The sequence below is a fragment of the Camellia sinensis genome, chromosome 12 (assembly GCF_055761805.1).
Source record: "Camellia sinensis isolate YWXY chromosome 12, ASM5576180v1, whole genome shotgun sequence".
In the NCBI taxonomy this organism is placed as follows: domain Eukaryota; kingdom Viridiplantae; phylum Streptophyta; class Magnoliopsida; order Ericales; family Theaceae; genus Camellia; species Camellia sinensis.
The window spans coordinates 62323884-62342590 of record NC_138972.1 but is presented as its reverse complement, the minus strand read 5'-3'; positions in this window follow the sequence as shown (position 1 = coordinate 62342590).

Sequence of the window (18707 nt, the reverse complement as noted above, 5' to 3'; positions counted from 1 at the left end):
TGTGTTGGGCGTGTTCTGAATAGGTAGGTTGAGTTTTGATCTCAAGTGTAGTTGCCCAGGTTTTTGGTGTTACGCTCGAGCGGATCATTCTGCGCTCGAGCGAAGTTTGGTTTTTGGTTGTCCGCTCGAGCAGCTTTTTTGCCCTCGAGCGGGATTTACACACTCCCAGTATCTCGTGTCCTTGCAAAACTTCTGCAGGTGTGTTTTTCACACTCGAGCGGGTATGTTGGCGGTCGAGCGGGTAGTGCTTTGTCTGTGAAAGTTCTGGGAGGAAGGAATCTACGCTCGAGCGGACTGGTTTTTGCACTCCAGCGGATGTATTTTATTCTTGCGTCTTGGAGCTTGAGCGGGCCTTATTGCGCTTGAGCGTGTCCAGATTTTTGTTCTTGACACTCGAGCGTTCTATTCTCCACTCGAGCGGGAGTGTCGTATATCAGTGGGCAGCTGGGCATTTTTGAATCACTTTTTACATTCACTCTCTTTCTCTTACTTTCTAAAAACACTTTTCAGAGCCTCTCTCTAGGATCTCCCTTCTCTCTAGGGTTTGATCTAGTTAGAGTGTCTCCCTATCCTTCGGTCTTTGTAAAAAGTGTGTTGATCGTTGAAGGCTACGTTTTGATCCGAGAATCTTGGTGTTTGGAGCATTTTCGTTTTCTTCATCTTCTCCGTTTGAGCTCTAACTTCGAGGTAGGGATACCCTACTCCTCCTTATGAGCTTTGTCTTTAAATTTAACATTTTGATATGTTGGGGATTATTGGATAATTTTGAGAAAGTTTGGGTCTTTGTGTAATTTTACATAAGATGGGATTCTATTCATATAAGCCTATATGCATGTTTAGCATGGAGAAATGAGTTAAATGTTGGGTTATTGATAGAAATGGAACCTTAGGGTTGTTTTGTTAATTATGGGAAATGCCCTAATTACATTGATGAATTAATTTGTGAAATTAATTTTGAGAAATGAGAAGTTGAATTGAGAATGTTGAAATTGGGAACATATGGAATTAAAGGGTGTAGTTGGATCATTTATCACTCACCTAGTTGAAATGTTGATATTTCATCCATTTGGTGCATTTATTTTCTGTTTAGAAATAATTGCTTTGGGCTATCGGTAGAGGATAGTCTTCATTGTTGTAGACAATGCATGATGATTAGGCAAACTAAAACTAATTGATTGAGTATGCTATCGAATGTAGCGGTTGGAATAATACATTAACTTTATGTATTGATTCATTATGTATATGATCTATGTTTATATACATTGTGTGTGGGAGGAGATAGGGGATGTACTCCACGGTTTAGGGGAAGATAGGGGATGGATCTCTAAACTTGATTTTGTGTGACATTGATACAACACTACAATGTGTATGAAGTGTGGATTATGGAAGTGTTTGAATTGATTTGATATAGCACTAAAATGTATATCGTTATCAATCATGAAGTATAGAAGTGTTTCTATGTGTTATTGACACAACACCAAAATGTGTATCCATCATAAATTTCAAAGGTGTTTAAAGATGAGTCTTAATCTCATTAAGTTATTTGGCTAGGTTCTAAGCCTTGTTTTCGAACTCAAAGTTGAATAAGAATTGGAAACTGAAGTGTGCCATGGGCATGATTGTCGTGGAACTGTAATACGACATACGTTGGAATACAAGTGTGGACCATCTATTGAATGTTATTATTTTAGTCATTGTTTATAGTTGGTTTAGTATATTTCTACTGGGCTGTGGCTCACCCCTTATGGGACATCATTTTCAGGTACAGGTAGCATGCCACCTCCAAGGACATAGCTTGGGAGGCTAGAGGCAGACATAATGTTTCTGTTGTTTTGTTTTCTTTTGATGTGTTACATGTATATCAAGCCAAGGGTTGTATTTGTATAGAGTTAGTACTCTCTTTTTGTAACCAAGTGTTGACTTGGAAAGTTATAAGCCTATAGGGCATTTACTTTTGTTGTCAACATGTAATATATTTATGCTTTATTTCCCTATGTTTAAACATGCTATTGTTGGATGATTTATGGGTTTGTTTTGAGAGCGTTACAACTTGGTATCAGAACTTATTGGGTTCAAATACTTTGGGTACGTGGGAAATGATTAGTATCACAATGGGTTTGTCTCGCTTGTTAGAGACTTATGTGTGACATTATGTGTTTATTTGATAACATGTTTATGTGACTACTTGGGTATGAGATTTAGTTTCTAGGATGTTGATTGGATCCTTGGGTTTCTGTGAGTCTTGTTAGAAAAGCACTTGATCAATGCTATTTCTAACTGGAACTCTAGTAACGCCTCGGGACTATCATTATCCGGAAATAAAATTCGTAAGTGCATATGTGTTTATGTGCTTACGTAGAGTGAATTACAGTTGTCCATGTATTAGGACGCGAGTGTTTAGTTTTGGCACACTTATGAATGTGCTAATGTTCTTCGTTACCTTTATTAGGATGTCAGGACGAGGAAGAGGTGGTAGACGTGGCAGACGTGGTAGGCAGGAGATGCCTTTACCGGATGATATTCTGGCACAGCAGGAGAGGGTTGGCCAGGCCAATGTGGCCGAGCCAGTAGGTCAGGAGGCTATGGGCGCTTTAGCCCGAAGGATAGCCGATGCTTTAAGGGAGTCTATGGGTATTCTCAGAGCTGAGAATCCAGTTCAGGCTCCAGTGCAGGCCCAGGTTGTTGAGGCAGGGCCTTCCTTTTTGAAGAGGGAGTTTTTTCGGTCTAACCCGGACGAGTTTATTGGGGATCTAAAGGAGCCACTTAAGGCTGACGAGTGGTTGGAGCAGATGAGTAAGACGTTCAAGATGCTTGGCATCAAGGACGGGGCATTGAAAGTGACCTTGGCATCCTTCCAGCTTAAAGGGGGTGCGGGTCAGTGGTGGAAATACATGAGGGGCCGTATTGCTGGCACGTGGGAGGCTTTTGTGGAGGCTTTTCTGGAGAAGTACTTATCTCCAGCAGTCAGGGAGAAGCTGAGAGACCAGTTCTGCCAGCTTTTGCAGTTAAGTTCTTCAGTGGCCAAATATGAGGCTGTTTTTACTAGCTTGTCCAGGTTCGCACCTGAACTTGTGGCATTCGAGGAACACCGCTGTGTTGAGTTTGAGAAAAGGTTGAGGCGTGGCCTCAAGATGAGAGTTGGGGGTTCTATGATCCGAGACTATGGGCACTTGGTTGATACTGCAGCGCATATGGAGATCATGATGGAAGAGGAGGAGGGACAGAGAGGCTCCAAGAGGAGCCAGGACGGTCAGGGTGATGGCAAGAGACAGAGGGGTGCTAACCCTAAGCAGTCTCAGGGGAGTGTTGCTAGATCGACCTTTCCAGTGCCGAGTGTAGGCTTGGGGAGAGGCAATCAAGGAGATTTCACCTGTTACAGGTGTGGTCAGCTGGGCCACAAGGCTTCGGTTTGCCCACAGAGGGGAGGACGCCAGAGAGCTGCTTCATCTTTAGCTAGACCGCAGAGCCAGAGTCAGGGCAGGGGCCAGTCCTTGTCTTGTTGTCAGTGTGGTTAGCCTGGGCACCTGAAGAGGTTTTGCCCACAGTTGAGTGCCACTTCGGGCGCGTCTGGTTCTAGGCAGACGCAGGGTTTTCAGCCAGCTCAGTCTGTGCAGGCCTTGAGGGCCAATCCGGGAGCTTCGTCGTCCCAGTTTGTGCAGCAGTCGTATGCTCCGAGGGGTTAGCAGGTGGATCAGGGGCCTACTGGGCGTGTGTACGCTGTTACCACGTAGGATCTTGTAGCTGTTCCATCAGTTGTGAGAGGTACCTTCTTGTTTTGTAACTCGGTTGCTAGTGTATTGATTGATACGGGTGCATCTCATTCTTTTGTATCTGCTGCATTTGCATCTGTTTTGGGATTGGAGTTGGCACAGTTAGCATCTCCTATTTGTGTAGTGTCACCTATTGGGGGTGAGTTGATTTTGAAACAAGGATGTAGGGGCTGTGATATAGAGGTCGCCGATCACCGGCTTCCGTTTCCTTTTGTAGTGATGCCCATGTTGGGATTTGATGTTATTTTGGGTATGGACTGGCTATCGTCATACTGGGCTGTTATTGATTGCTACCGCCAGAGGGTCACAGTTTGTACCTTGAGCGGGGAGTGTTTCCATTTATTGGGGGATCGGGTTGGTAGTGTGTTGCCACCGGTGTATGATCCACGAGGGCGGAGTGAGCTTAGTGGTCTACTTGCTAGCTTTTTGAGTAGTGAGTGCGGTGAGACCCAGACTGTGTTGTCGAGAGTGGTTTGTGAGTACTTGGACGTCTTTCCCGAGGATCTCGTTAGTTTGCCACATCATCGAGAGATCGAGTTCTCTATTGATTTAGTGCTCGGCACGGCGCCGATTTCTATGGCACCTTATCGTTTTGCCCCAGCCGAGTTGAGTGAGTCGAATATTCAGCTCCAGGAATTGCTAGATAAGGGTTTCATTCGCCTTAGTGTTTCGCCGTGGGGAGCACCGGCCCTCTTTGCTAAAAAGAAAGATGGTGCCTTGAGACGGTGTATCGACTACTGGAAGTTGAATCGGGCTATGGTCAAGAATAAGTACCCTATGCCCCGTATAGATGATCTGTTTGATCAGTTGAAGGGGTCCCGTTGTTTCTCTAAGATAAACTTGAGATCGTGTTACCACCAGTTGAGGGTCAGGGAGGAGGATATCCCGAAAATGGCATTCCGTACGTGGTATGGCCACTATGAGTTTCTGGTGATGCCGTTTGGGCTCACTAATGCACCAACAGTCTTTATGGACTTGATGAACTGGATCTTCCGGGAATTCTTAGATCGCTTTGTGGTCGTTTTCGTGGACGACATTCTGATTTATTCGCCTTTTGAGGAGGAGCACGAGGAACACTTGAGAGTCATGCTTGAATTGCTTAGAGCCCATAGGCTGTATGCCAAGTTTGGGAAGTGTGAGTTCTGGCTAGGGGAAGTCAAGTTCTTAGGCCATGTAGTATCCGGGGAAGGGGTGTCTGTTGATACATCCAAGATTGAGGCAGTGCAAGATTGGGCATAGCCTAAGAGTGTGTTTAAGATCCGCAGTTTTCTGGGATTAGCTGGGTATTACCGTCGATTTGTGAAGAATTTCTCCAGGTTAGCTTCGCCGTTGACTAGACTGACTCGGAAAGGAGTCAAATTTGTATGGAATGAGACTTATGAAAAGTCGTTCCAAGAGCTGAAAGTTAGATTGACCACCGCTCCGATCTTGATTATTCCGGAGAGAAGGTTGGGTTATGCCGTCTATTGTGATGCCTCACGAGAGGGTTTGGGTTGTGTGTTGATGCAAGAGGGGAAAGTGGTTGCCTATGGCTCACGTCAGTTGAAAATACACGAGAAGAATTACCCTACACATGACCTGGACTTAGCAGCAGTGATCTTTGCCTTGAAAATCTGGAGGCATTACCTTTATGGTGAGAGGTTTGAGGTGTTCTCAGACCATAAGAGTTTGAAGTACCTGTTTACACAGAGGGATTTGAATTTGAGACAGAGAAGGTGGATGGAGTTCATTGAGGACTACGACTTTGAGTTGCACTATCATCCGGGGAAGGCCAATGTAGTGGCCGATGCCCTTAGCAAGAAATCCAATAGTGATGTAGCTTGTATAGCCATCTGGGAGTAGGAGATGTTGGGTGCACTTGGCGAGTTTGATTTGCTTTTGGGCGAATCCGTTGAGGCTGCGGCCTTGTTTTCGGTTGTTGCGCAGCCTACACTTATGACTCGAGTGTTAGAGGCACAGGGAGGTGACCTTGAGGTAGAGTCTTTCCGAGAGAAGATTTCTAGTGGGAAGGTTGAGAAGGGTTTGACGGTGTATCCCGACCAGAGCGTGAGATACCGAGACCTTTCATTTGTGCCGGAGTCTTGTCGAGAAGAGGTACTCTGAGAGTTTCATCATTCACGCCTTGCGGTGTATCCAGGAGGCACTAAGATGTATCGGGATTTGGGTCGCCAGTTTTGGTGGCGGGGTATGAAGAAGGATGTGGCGGTTTTCGTGTCTAAGTGCCTTACTTGTCAGTAGGTGAAGGCCGAGCATCAAAGGCCAGCAGGTTTGTTGCAACCCTTGCCTATTACCGAGTGAAAGTGGGAGCATGTCACTATGGACTTCGTTGTAGGTCTTCCGAGGACTTAGTGGGGTAGTGATGCTATTTGGGTGGTTGTAGACCGGTTGACTAAGTCAGCGCACTTTATCCCTATGCGCGTGAGAGATTCGGTAGATCATCTTGCCGACTTGTATATTCGGGACATAGTGAGGTTGCACAGGGTCCCAGTGACGATCATCTCAGATAGAGATCCTCGTTTTGCTGCTAGGTTGTGGTAGAGTTTGCAGAGTGCCTTGGGCACTAAGTTGACCTTTAGTACGGCTTATCATCCTCAGACTGACGGGCAGTCCGAGCGTACTGTTTAGATCCTTGAGCATATGCTTCGAGGTTGTGTCCTTGACTTTAGTGGAACGTGGGAGAGGCACTTGCCCTTGGTGGAGTTTGCCTACAACAACAGCTTTCAGTCTAGTATTGGTATGGCACCGTTTGGGCCTTGTATGGCCGACCTTGTAGGTCTCCAGTTTGTTGGGCCGAGGTGGATGATGCACCTTTGTTGGGCCCGGAGTTGGTGAGAGAAACGACGAAGAAAGTCGAGCTTATCCGTAGGAGGCTTGTTACAGCCCAGAGTCGTCAAAAAGAGTTATGCCGACCGTAGGAGGAGGCCTTTAGCTTTTGAGACAGGTGGTCATGTTTTTCTGAAAATATCACCTAGGCGAGGTTTGATGAGGTTTGGGAAGAGTGGGAAGTTATCCCCTCGGTTTATCGGTCCCTTTGAGATCCTCGAGAGGATTGGGGAGGTTGCTTATCGTTTGGCTTTGTCGCCGCAGTTGTCCGGAGTGCATGACGTGTTTCATGTGAGTATGCTTCGGAAGTATGAGCCGGATCCATCGCACGTATTGGATTGGACTGACTTAGAAGTAGATGAGGATGCCTCATATGAGAAGAGACCGGTTCAAGTCTTGGATAGGCGGGATCAAGTCTTGCGAGGCAAGACCATTCCCTTGGTAAAGGTTTTGTGGAAACATCACGGAGTGGAGGAAGCCACTTGGGAACGTGAGTTGGAGGTCCGAGAAAAATATCCCGATCTATTTATGGATGTTTGAGCATATGTTGTATATTTTGTTGTATTGTTGAACCTTAAGAGTGTTGAAAATATCTTAGGTTGTAAAACATTGTGTATGTTTTGGTTTAATGGAAGTATTTTGGAACTTGACTTGAAATGGAAGTTTGATATAACATTGCATATGTTGAATGTGTTATAGAAATGGAAATTATATCATGAATATTGAATATGATGTGGAAATGGGAATCATGTGCATTTTAAATTGTTGAAATGGCAAGGAAATGCATGTTGAAATGTATATGTTGTGAAATGCCTCTTGACAAGAGATGGAATGACCGGGAATGGTCGAGTTATTTAATGTTGAATGTAACATTGTTTAAAATGGAGAAAAACTTGTTCTTTTGAAAACTTGCATTTAATTTCGGGGACGAAATTCTTTAAGTGGGGAAGGTTATAGCGATTCCGGGTTTTACCCCTTGTTGTACAGTGATCCGGACTTAGTTCCGTGGATGTTAGCAGTTGTTTATATCTTGTTTACATCCTTTCGTACTTTGTATTTGAGTTATAGGATGTGTTGGGTGTGTTCTGAACAGGTAGGTTGAGTTTTGGTCTCAAGTGTAGTTGCCCAGGTTTTTGGTGTTACGCTCGAGCGGATCATTCTGCGCTCGAGCGGAGTTTGGTTTTTGGTTGTCCGCTTGAGCAGTCTTCTTGCGCTCGAGCGGGATTTACACACTCCCAGTATCTCGTGTCCCTGCAAAACTTCTGCAGGTGTGTTTTTCACGCTCGAGCGGGTTTCCTACACTCGAGCGGGTATGTTGGCGCTCGAGTGGATGTATTTTATTCTTGCATCTTGGAGCTCGAGCAGGCCTTATTGCGCTCGAGCGTGTCCAGATTTTTGTTCTTGACGCTCGAGCGTTCTATTCTCCGCTCGAGCATGAGTGTTGTATATTAGTGGGCAGCTGGGCACTTTTGAATCACTTTTTACATTCACTCTCTCTCTCTCTTACTTTCTAAAATCACTTTTCAAAGCCTCTCCCTCTAGGATCTCCCTTCTCTCTAGAGTTTGATCTAGTTAGAGTGTCTCCCTATCCTTCGGTCTTTGTAAAAAGTGTGTTGATCGTTGAGGGCTACGTTTTGATCTGAGAATCTTGGTGTTTGGAGCATTTTCGTTTTCTTCATCTTCTCCGTTTGAGCTCTAACTTCGAGGTAGGGATACCCTACTCCTCCTTATGAGCTTTGTCTTTAAATTTTAACATTTTGATATGTTGGGGATTGTTGGGTAATTTTGAGAAAGTTTGGGTCTTTGTGTAATTTTACATAAGATGGGGTTTTATTCATATAAGCCTATATGCATGTTTAGCATGGAGAAATGAGTTAAATGTTGTGTTATTGATAGAAATGGAACCTTAGGGTTGTTTTGTTAATTATGGGAAATGCCCTAATTACATTGATGAATTAATTTGTGAAATTAATTTTGAGAAATGAGAAATTGAATTGAGAATGTTGAAATTGGGAACATATGGGATTAAAGGGTATAGTTGGATCATTTATCACTCACCTAGTTGAAATGTTGATATTTCATCCATTTGGTGCATTTATTTTCTGTTTAGAAATAACTGCTTTGGGCTATCGGTGGAGGATAGTCTTGATTGTTGTAGACAATGCATGATGATTAGGCAAACTAAAACTAATCGATTGAGTATGCTATCGAATGTAGCGGTTGGAATAATACATTAACTTTATGTATTGATTCATTATGTATATGATCTATGTTTATATATATTGTGTGTGGGAGGAGATAAGGGATGTACTCCACGGTTTAGGAGAAGATAGGGGATGGACCTCTAAACCGGATTTTGTGTGACATTGATACAGCACTACAATGTGTATCAAATGTGGATTATGGAAGTGTTTGAATTGATTTGATATAGCACTAAAATGTATATCGTTATCAATCGTGAAGTATAAAAGTGTTTCTATGTGTTATTGATACAGCACCAAAATGTGTATCCATCATGAATTTCGAAGGTGTTTAAAGATGAGTCTTAATCTCATTAAGTTATTTGGCTAGGTTCTAAGCCTTGTTTTCGAACTCAAAGTTGAATAAGAAATGGAAACTGAAGTGTGCCATGGGCATGATTGTCGTGGAACCGTAATACGACATACGTTGGAATACAAGTGTGGACCATCTATTGAATGTTATTATTTTAGTCATTGTTTATAGTTGGTTTAGTATATTTCTACTGGGCTGTGGCTCACCCCTTATGGGACATCATTTTCAGGTACAGGTAGCATGCCACCTCCAAGGACATAGCTTGGGAGGCTAGAGGTAGACATAATGTTTCTGTTGTTTTGTTTTCTTTTGATGTATTACATGTATATCAAGCCAATGGCTGTATTTGTATAGACTTAGTACTCTCTTTTTGTAACCAAGTGTTGACTTGGAAAGTTGTAAGCCCATTTGGCATTTACTTTTGTTGTCAACATGTAATATATTTATGCTTTATTTTCCTATGTTTAAACATGCTATTATTGGATGATTTATAGGTTTATTTTGAGGGCATTACATTTTTAAAGCGTCATAACGTTATAGCGACGGCTGCATCTTCGGCGTTTGGTACTAAACGTCACGAAAATAATTAACGGTGTTTTTTATACTTACAGCGGCGTTTTTTAAACGCCACTAAATGTGAAATTTCCAGCAGTGACCATTACCTTTTAACCTAGTTTTTCATCACAAAAATGCTAATTCTTCTTTATTCCCAACTTAATATCCATGGCTTAAATTGTTCAATGTAGGTAGTGTTTTTTGTATTTCATTATTGCGCACTATTTTAAACTTTCTGGTCCATAAATTAACCGTCTTCATTGGAGACTTAATAATTTATACGTGTAAAAGATTTTTGGTAACTGCTTCTTGACCATTAATGTAATATGGCCAAGATGGATTGGTCAATAAATCTAATTCTCTCTTTCTCTCTCGCTCTCTCTCTCTCTCTCTCTCTCTCTCTCTGTGTGTGTTTGTGTGTGTGTGTGTGTATATATATATACCGGTAGAGCAATTTATTAATAATAAAAAGAAACATGGCGTAGTCAAGCTTTGTTATGTAATTTTCCCATAAGTTGGTCAATGACATTTTTTAAATTTGAAAGGCTTTAATTGACAAATTTACAATATCATGTTGGTTTTGTAGGCATATTTTGTAACTAATATGGTGCCAATCAAGTTTCGAGAGTTTGGTTCACTTGTTCTTGAAGGTCTTGGCTATGAAAGGTACTCATCTTCTTGAAGGTCCTAAACTAATTATAGAACCTGTGTAGGCAGCTTGGTCCCAAGTTTTCTAAGTTGTCCTGCATTAGAAGAAGGTAATTTGGTGTATTGAACCTCATCTTCGTGAAACTGCTGATTTGGTGTGGACTCGCATTTTCTCACGCCCTACCTTTCGGACAGGGTTAAAATGAAAAGCCTCACAGTTGGGACTCCCGCGGTTCTGAATCTAGTCTCACAACTACAATGTGAAACTAATAAATACCAAAGAGTCCAATCCGGCAAATCGTTTTGGAAAATCGATTTTAAATCAAATAATGCCAAAATTTGACTGCTTTATCAGATACAGAGTCGCCACCTAAATATTTTGTTTTTGGGAAAATTTAGGAAACCCTAACTCATGCCAAAGGCCACGTGTCCATCATCACCAAAGTTGCATCGGCTCGGGAACTTAGGTACGAGGGGAAAGGTCATGAATTGAGCTCCCCCGCTCGCCCGATCAAAGATCGACCTCTACTAATCATGATATGTTATTTTATAAACCTTATGTGTTTTTGTTCTGGTTATTAGCTAACATTACTATGTGACGCACACAAGCAAGTATGGACTAAATCGCAAGAATTGGAACATTTCAAGTCATGTTTGTTTGCGAAAATGGTTTGATTTTGCCACCCTCAAATGGGCTTAAAAGATGCGGATTTGCCACCTCAAGTGGGCTTCAAAACATGATTTGCCACAACAAAGTGGGCTTAAAACACACATTTATTGAATTGTTCTAATCCAAACAACAAAGTCTCCATCCACAGGCATTCATGCAATTTAGCAAATAAACACATAGCCTCATGGCAAGCATGCAAAATATGACAACATGACAATCACACTCATGCAAGTATGCTAAAGCATAAAGGCTTACCGAGTACTCCAAGCCAAAACAAAAACTAGTTAGAAAGATGCATGATCCTAACTATGTTAAGTGTCTAATGCAACATATGCAATAATGCAACTAAAAATAGGCTCGGCTATTTTAATTATGGTGTTTGCAACACTTTGATAACATGCTTTAAAACACATATTCAAAGAAGTATTGAAATTATGATGCAGTTTGAATGATGTGCCAAGCCTTGGTGTATGCAAGACAAATAAATGGATGCAAACATGTAAGCATAAGGTATGCTAATTAAAAATGTCCCTAACCTAACCATCAAAAGCGATTAAATAAAAGGGAGAAAGACGTGGGGTTGGCAAACATGCACACACACACACACACGCGCATTTATTATAACATTGCGTCCTCGCGAAGAAGGGTCCGAATAAATAAACTAACTAACTGGCTATGCTAAGCTAATTAAGCTAATTATTACAAAACTTCAATAAATAGCTAAACTAATTAACTAATTTATCACAAGACTTGAAATGAATAATTAACTAACCATCTAAGCTAATTAATTAAGAATTTAACTAGGCTAAGCTAATTAAATATTACAACATTGACTAATTAGTTACAACTAATTGAACTAATTAAAATGTTACAACACAATTTATTATGCTAATGAAACAATGCATTCAATACAAGCACCAAAGGAGGTGTATGAAGGTAGCATACGAGTCACTTGAAAACCACTCTGTTTGCCCCAAACTGCCTCTGTTTCACCTTCAGCCATTGCCTCTGTTTTTGCAGAATTGCATTGTTGACCAAACACCAAGGGCCGGCCGTGCATCACTGAAGCCCGGCCAGGCCTACAGAGGGCCGACCATGCATTGATTTTGTGTACAGTTTAGTTTTGTGCTTCGAGGTGAAATAGGGCAAATAGAGCATTTTTCAAGCTCTGTTTGTCCTTTATTCATTCTTCGTCATAGGAAGGCCTCAAGAGAAGAATGGAATCATTTCTGAAGACATCAATGAGCAATTGATTGCTTGATACTTTAGGACATGATTTTGGACAAAATCAATAAATGCAATGCAAATGGACCACCCCTCCATTTTTGCCATGAAATGAACTCAAAAAAAGGAAGTTGAGACGTTTCAAGGACATCAAAAACACCATGAATTGATGCATGATGGCACTTGACACAAGAAGCTTGGCATAATGTCCGGCCAAGTTCAAGCTATTCAAGCCATTTTTTTTAAGTGTGTTGAACCAAATTTTAAGTCAGTTTGCTTTAGTCACATCCATTCATTAGTCCAATTGTCCATGGTGATGTTAAATTCCTCTAAACAAGAAGTGATGTCAAACAAGGGGTCTCTCTAATCATGAAAGAGAGATTATACCGTTGACGGTGAATCCCCAAAGAGATTAAGACATTAGGTGTAAATCTCTCTTACATGTATTGAATGACCTCAATCGGTTGAAATCATTCTTGAGAATGAAAGATATGAGATGGTTGATTGATTGGTTAGAGTGAGACACTTAACATGAAAACAAAGCAAAGAAAGCATTACAACAAGTTATGTAGGTCAACATGTGAGACAACACATGAACTAACCAAAGCATGAAATAATTTTAAGGGCTATGGAATCACCAAAACTGCTCCTAAAAGGGTAAAAACAATGGCTAAGAACGCATTAAAAGCTTGGCAATATACAAGAGAAGCAAAGCTAGTGAACAAAGGTAAGGAGGAGTGGCTAGCCCCTCCATTTTTGAAGCTTCAAAACATGGTTTTTAGTGTTTTTTAAGCCTCAAAAAATTAGTTTGAAAAAAACAAAGAGTGAGAGTGAAAAGGAGAAGATTTGAGTTATGGATAAAGGTGTAGAAAGAGCAAGCTCTCTCTACCCTTTTGGTAACTCTCCAAACCCAACTCCAACACTCCAAACAAGTTCAAAACCAAACAAAACAGCAAGAAAAATGAAGTAGGTGATAGAAATGAAGGAAGAGAGAAGAATGCAAGCTTATACCTTTCAAGAAGCAAACTTGTTCTTGGAGCTTCAAACTTGATTCCTATGCACTCTCTAGTTTGAATTACACTTCCTCAAGATCAACCAAAGCTCTAGGGTGGTAAAACTGGGTTATGTATGGCGTGTATGGTGGAAATAAACACGCTAGGTTAGCTCAAAGCTTGCTTGCTAAGGAAGAAGGAGGAGAGAAGGTTCTCTATGTGTATATATCTCTTCTAGATTTTTTGTCCAACCCCCAAAACAATCCCAGAGCATTTCTTTTATAGAATTCGAGCTCAGGAGGTGGCAAATATCTTCAAAAATGGATAGCTGGCGGCCTCCCGCCCAAAACAGTCTTTAATACCATCGAAGGTCGGCCGACTATCAATACCCACGGCCGGCCATCACCAATGCACGGCCGACGCTTGATGGCCTCCCCTGTTTTTTGGTTCAAACTCAGCTCATGGAGGGAAAAGGACCAAAAATAAAGCTCACAGGTTCAAACAAAGTAAATGTTGAAGATTTGAGATTATTTCGGGAGCCTGATTAATTTCGAATCGCTGCAAATTCATAATTCAACTTTCATCGTCAAGTGCATCGAATCAAGTGTCTAAGTCTTGTGGACGATAAAAAATGAGGTGTCTACATTTGGGAAGGTTGCTCTAATTGTCATAATTCTTTTAAGCTTAATTGAATGAGCTAGTGAATGTTTATTCAAAATTCAAATACGCATATCCTCAGAATAGGTTCTTATTAAATCAAGTCCGAAAAAATTATCTGTATAATTTAGTTTTATGTTATTAAGCTCAAGCATATTATCAGGTTCCCAGTTTGGAAGTTAGAGCCAAATTTCGGTCTAGGCAAACTAGTTCCTTAAGAAACTTAGAATTCGAGGTGTTGACGCCCCAAAATTACCAAACAGTGTCGGATTAGCACAAAGCTTGGCACACACGACCGCCTTGGCATGAGAGACTTGTGGTAAAAGACAGGACTCGAATCGAGTCCCCAGTTTGGGAGTTAGAGCCGAATATCGGTCTAGGCAAATTAGTTCCTTAAAAAACTTAGAATTCAAGGTGTTGACGCCTCAAAATCACCAAACGGCGTCGGATTAGCATGAAACTTGGCACACATGACCACCTAGTCACGAGAGACTTGTGGGAGAAGATGGGACTCAAATCGGGTTCCCGGTTTGGGGGTTAAAGCTACATTTCGTTCTAGGCAAACTAGTATTTTAAGAAACTTAAAATTCAAGGTGTTGACGCCCCAAAATCACAAAACGACGTCGGATTAGCACAAAACTTCACACACACGACCACCTTGGCACGAGAGACTTGTGGGAGAAGACGGGACTCAAATCGGGTTCCCGATTTGGGAGTTAGAGTCGAATTTCGGTCTAGGCAAACTAGTTCCTTAAGAATCTTAGAATTCGAGGTGTTGTTACCCCAAAATATCCAAATAACATCGGATGAGGACGAAACTTGGCACATACGACCACCTAAGCACGAGAGACTTGTGGGAGAAGACGGGACTGGAATCGGATTCCCGATTTGGGAGTTGGAGTCGGATTTCGGTCTAGGCAAACTAGTTCCTTAAGAAACTTAGAATTCAAGGTGTTGACGTCCCACAATCACCAAACGGCGTCGGATTAGCACGAAACTTGGCACACATGACCACCTTGGCATGAGAAACTTGTGGGAGAAGATGGGACTCAAATCGGGTTCCCGGTTTGGGAGTTAGAGCCGGGTTTCAGTCTAGGCAAACTAGTTCCTTACGAAACTTAGAATTCGAGGTGTTGATGCCCCAAAATCACCAAACGATGTTGGATTAGCACGAAACTTGGCACACACGACCATCTAGGCATAAGAGACTTGTGGGAGAAGACGAGACTCGAATCCGGTTCTCGGTTTGGGAGTTAGGGTCAGATTTCAGTCTAAAGAAACTAGTTCCTTAAGAAACTTAGAATCTGAGGTATTGACGCCCCAAAATCACCAAACGGCGTCGGATTAGCACGAAACTTGGCACACACGACCGCCTTGGCACGAGAGACTTGTGGGAGAAGATGGGACTCGAATCAGGTTCCCGATTTAGGAGTTTGAGCCGGATTTCGGTCTAGACAAACTAGTTTCTTAAAAAACTTAGAATTCAAGGTGTTGACACCCCCAAAATCACCAAACGGCGTCGAATTAGCACAAAACTTGGCACACACAACTGCCTTGGCATGAGAGACTTGTGGGAGAAGACGAAACTCTAATCAAGTTCTCGGTTTAGGAGTTAGCGCTGGATTTTGGTCTAAGCAAAATTATTTACTTAATTATCTTCGTAATTATATAGTAGTTAAATTTTTATGTTTTTCTGTAATTAACATATTAATACATAATTATATTGTCATTAATTACTTTTGTTTTTTGTTTTTAGATATTTCCTGAGTAAGAGTTTGCTTTTTGTGGAATGCATGCCTGTGAAAAATGTGACTAACTTTTGTTTTTGTTACCCACGGAGAATGATGAGGAAAACTTTTGTTTTTGGTTTATGTTATTTTGAATTGTAAACAACATTATGTATTTAAACATTATATGTGTATTATGGAACATTATGTAGTGGGGTAATTTTGTTAATTGTAGTTATGAATACTAGTTATGAATACAAGAATATTTTTATTATGGAGAAATTGTTTATTCTATACAGGAATTTTTATATTATTATGCATTTTTTTTTTGCGACGGCACCACACCGTCACAAAAACATTAGAACTAAAATTTGTTTTTTTGGCGACATAGGCAATGTCGTCGCAAAAGAAACTGGTGGCAGAGGTCATGTTGTCGTTGTAATAACCTGAAAATTTAAATAGTCATTTAAATTTTATATTAGTGTTATTTAATTATAAATGATTTCAAAAAAAATTTAACTTTATATTATTATTCGAAATTATTTTCTGAGTATTATATGACATTTTTATTATATTTTTCTCTATATTTTTTTTAGACCAAAATACACTAAAACGTAACATTTTCTATACCAGAAATAAAAGCGTGCCCCGCAAGTGTCTTTCTCCCCAAGTTTTGTCGCCTATATATATATATAAATGTCCAGAGCCATTTCATCCTCACCCATTTTCCAAGCTATCTTATCCTCTCTCTCTCTCTCTCCTCTTTAGTGTTTTCTTTATATAAATAATACTTTGAGTTTAGTTTGGAATATTTAGTGGGTCACAGCGAGCGAAAGGTAAAAGTTGGAATTAAAATTAAGGTGAGTTATATTACACCTTGAGTTACCAAAATATATTTTACGTATGTTTTGACTTACCATTATTTATTTTATATAAGCTATGTTTTATAAATTATTATAAATTATATTAATATTTTAATTACGTGGATTAATTTCTGAATCTTATTTGCTAAAATGAAACCCATGGATATATTTGTTTATATTCTAAAGAATATTTGACTATGATCTTATATACAATTATGTTTTGTAAGTACCACCATGGGAGTCCCATGCCTTGGGGGACCTAAATAACCATTGGCTCTCTGATTAGTCACTTTGTGACCCTTTGTCTGTCATGGATCCATTGACCCTTTGAATTTCTGGTATGGAGTAAAGTGTTGTACGAAGCTAAGTGCTACACTATGGTGGGACCCACCTCTAGAGTTCGTACGAGCCATCTCTTGAGTCCATACATCTGTTTTGTTTTGTACCGTGGTTATGACTTCTGGTGTGGAGCAAAGTGTTGTACGGAACTAAGTGCTACACTATGGTGGGAGCCACCTCTAGAGTTCGTACGAGCCACCTCTTTAGTCCATACATCTGTTCTGTTCCGTTCTGTACCGTAGTTATCATTATTTTGTTTATATGATTTCTGTATATATGTCAAATGATCTCCGTATTATATATTCTGTATTTTAATATCAAACTCTGTTTAACCAATAATTATCCATGGTGAATTTTATGCCTTATGCTCTTAGTATAATATTTCTCGCTCTACCATGTGCTTATAGTTGTTTACCAATTTTCAGGAAACAATGCAATTCAGAAATAGTTTTTAGAAAGTCGGGTTGCGGAATAGACACACATAACACTTTTATCATATTTTTATATGTAAATATTAGCCTTTTTGGTCAATAAATATTGTAATAAAAATAGAAACTCCAATGATTATTTTGGTACCCTCACTTAAATATTTCTTTCACTCGCATTTATTAATTTGTTTAAGAATTGGCCGGAGGTAACCTCAGTTACTGGCCATCATGATACTTAACCATTGCGTACGGAGAGCGGGTCGTCACAGTCGTAATAAAAAAAATTTCACGACAGCATTTTTTTTTGCCATCTCAAATAAAAATTTTAGCAACGATAAAACATTGCAGTCGCAAAAGGTCTCAATTTTTTACATATTATAGGCAAAAGGCCACATTTGCTGTCGCAAAAAAAAAAAAAAAAAAAAAAAAAGCGATAACACTATGCCATTGCTAAAATATTTTAACAACGCCTTCTGTTGTGACCCCATTTGCTATCACTAAAAGGTTTTTGAGACGGCATTAGGAGTATGCCGTCGCAAAAAATTGAAATTTTTGTAGTGCAACAAGTTAACTCATTAATCAAGGCTCCAAACAATGAAGAGGAGGTTCCAATTATAATAACTAAAAGGTCAAATGCAACCCATAACTTTTCAAAAGTCCAAAAAAAAAAAAAAAAATGTAAGTATAGAGTAACGGTTACACTTAACATAAACAAGTCGGGATTAAGACTCTAAACACTACATCTACAACCAAGAAAGTGTTTTTAATTAGTTTTTCTATTTGTATAGAAACTAATCATAGAACCTAGAATTTTTTTATATTATTTTTAATTACTCATTGCACTTATATAAGCACCTAATTAGTGGTATTGACCAAAATATGTCACAGTGTAGTTGTATACAGAGTATCCAGTGATAAGTATTAGGAATCAGGTGATGCAGTCATGAATTTTTAAAAATCATTAACTATGAAAAAAATATTTATGTTGGCGATTGTGGATCTTGATTAGTATGTTGTATACTTTACCACACACGTTCATGGATCCAACTAAAGGCATTGTTGTCTTAATAAAATTTAAGTGCATACGTTTGAGGTTGCAATTGCATGAAAAATACCTGGCAAGGAGGAACGGTGCATTTCAAATGTTGCTAAATGTTGCCAACTCCTATATATTATTAGTTGATAGATGTGGTATTAAGGCCTCGTTTGGGAACAGACTAATTTAGTAAATTTTTGGCTATTTGGCTAAAATATGAGCTAAAAAAAACTAGTATATTTGGGATGACTTTTTGGCTTTTTACGAAAAGATGTGCAAAAAGTAGAGAGAAAAGAGAATCTTTGACTTTTTGGTATGAGTTGTTGGCTTTTTGGCTAATTTAATAACTTTTTGAATTTTTGGCTAAAAATGAGGGTTCCTAAACCATGCCTAATTTTATATGTTAACATGGCTGTTGTATA